Source organism: Toxotes jaculatrix, chromosome 12 (assembly GCF_017976425.1).
Source record: "Toxotes jaculatrix isolate fToxJac2 chromosome 12, fToxJac2.pri, whole genome shotgun sequence".
Taxonomy (NCBI): domain Eukaryota; kingdom Metazoa; phylum Chordata; class Actinopteri; family Toxotidae; genus Toxotes; species Toxotes jaculatrix.
Genome location: NC_054405.1, coordinates 21,750,610 through 21,753,264, shown reverse-complemented (window position 1 = coordinate 21,753,264; position 2,655 = coordinate 21,750,610).

The window sequence follows — 2,655 nt, the reverse complement described above, 5'->3', positions numbered from 1 at the left end:
CACTGGCCCACAGCCCAAAGCTGCTCTCGAGTCCCAACTGTGCTTTATGTCCCCAAGGTACCGACGGTACCGGTGTGTCCTAAATGAAACATGGAGCGCACCTGAGCGCCTTCCCGAGTTCCACAAGAGCGCACGTCAGGTCTGCTACTTAAAGGCGATACGAGTAACTTGATATTATGTGGTGATCACGTGTGATCTATATAAAGTTACGTGGACTCTTGGCTTTCTTTACCTTCGCACAAAAGTCATCCATGCATGTGCCACCCAAGGCTCTGACACGCGGCGGTGCCACACCTCCTTCCTGGCGAGGGAATGCAAATTATTTGTCCTTTAGAATATGTTTCATGGACGAAGGTGCAGACCACTCATATTTTAAGTCTTCATCCTCTTCAAGTGTCCCTGGCTTGCTGGTTGGCATCTCTAACTCCTATCAGTCCGCATGCGCCCACGTTTAAAAAAAGGAAAAAACAAAAAAAACAGGAGGCTATTCCTTTTTAAAATGTCAAACCACCGCACCGTCTCGGGAATCCTTCTTGATCTAATTTGCTATTCTCTGAAAAAAAAACAAAAAACGGAGGAACAGATTGTCTTCTTAAAAATTTTTGATGCCCTCGCTTGCGCTGAACTACGACGCAACCACCGCTGTGCGTGGCGAGGCGGCACTGTGGTAAATTTCACAGAGGAGCCCTCAGTCAGGCTCACAGCAGGATGTGGAGAAATCCACAGAGTGAGGACGGAGACAGACACGCTTTCACAAATAACATTTATACCTCCGACTTGGCTTCATGTGTTTCCCCCTCTTTTCCTTCTCTCTCTTACTATGACTTTCCCATCCCTTACTACCATGCCGAGGTGTGCGTGCAAACAAAGATTTCCCTCGCTTTCCTCTGCCTATTCCCGGCGTGACTTCCCAGAATCTGTCTTTGATCTCAGCACAATGCTCGGAGGTGCTTTAAGTGTGCACACAGTGGTGGGTCGGCACGGGAAGTCCAATCAGCACGCTGTGACTTATGTGGAGCATTTCTCCCAGATGGGCGAGGGGGCATTTTGAAAGCACAGTAACCAAACACAGTAAAAAAACAAAAACAAAAACAGGCTGAAGTTATATAAATTTTCAGATTTATTGGGTTTATTAACGCACACATACACACACAAAAGACGAAAATTATAATAAAAACAGCTATATTGGAGTCTTCCAACTGCAAACACTATACACTATTGATTGAACCAATATCCTTTAGCCTTGTGTGCAGCCCTCCACCAGGGTGCCATTTTTGGACTCCGGACTATGATTCACTTTGTGCACAGTGCAGTCAGAGCAAGTGGAGGTGGCAGTCTAATCCCATTCATCCTCAACATGGGTAACTGGTGGCAACGGTGCAGTCAAACTCTCCATCAGATCCAGTGGATTCATATGTCATCGATAGTGTCAGTGCCAGTGGTGACATATTGAGGCCAGCGCCATTCGCTTGTTTAACTCGTCACTGCTGGGCGTATGGCTGCAGCGGATGCCCTCGAGCACAGCAGCAGCAACAGATTAGGGCAGCCCAACGTCGGCCTCAAAGCAGGGTGATATGTTCCACAGGCCTGATGTGATGACCAGGAGACGGACAGTTGTGGCTGTGAGGTCAGCCACATAGGCTCATAGACACACACACTCACAGAGACACTTTGAATATAGAAGCAAACTCAATAGCAGGGACGGGGACTGAATGAATGCATAAGCATCTCACACATCAAGAAAACCGATGGCATTGACTGTATAAAACACAAAACATACATCTGCTAATCGAAATCCGCGAAGCTTCGATAATGCTGTGCTGACTGTGGTTTCACAGACTCAATAGCCATTGTGATTACTTCGTGTGCCCACTCTGAAAGAACCTTCAACTATCTTAACAGTACTCATTTTAAGATTGAAGCATATTGTTGTGGGAATAAAAGCAGGGCTGGGGAAGCAGATGAATGATGTTCTCATAAACCCCTTGTATAAACTCCTCAATTTGGGACATACTGTGGCTCGTTGGTGCTACTGTGTTGAGTGACTGTTCTGAATATTCATTAGGAATCACATCTGGTTTGTTGGTTTATTTTTCAACTCCTAACGTTTTGTGGAAAATCTCAAAGGCTCATAAATACTGTATGAAATTTGGTGGAAATTGGACTCTAAGCCAAATAATTTTTAAAGAGATTTTGGTGTAATCTGGATTTGCAATTTCTGCCAATAGATGATTATGATTTTATAGCTACATTACCGAAACCGAAAAGGGTCAGAGACTTAGGGGGCCAGAGGTAAAAGCTATTAATCCCAGCAGTGCATCTGCAGTGAAATAATTTTAATTTAAAATGTTAGTGATAGGAATAGTGCCTTGGGGTGTAACAGCAGGAATTTCTTTTGGAGGAGGTTTATGGTCTCTCGTTGCCTTCTGGGTGTGTTTGTCACACAACCTCATGTGCTATGATAGTTATTATATTCGAGTCATCAGATGGACTGTAAAGGTTACTACCACAGGCATTTCATGCTTACACAGTTCAACAAGGACCTAATAAAAAAAAATCTCACAGTTGTAGCAACTTCAGCAAATCCAGATGCTTATTCTGCTGGGGAGCATAAAAAAACCCCCTGATGATCAAAGCACAATATAGAAGCAGACC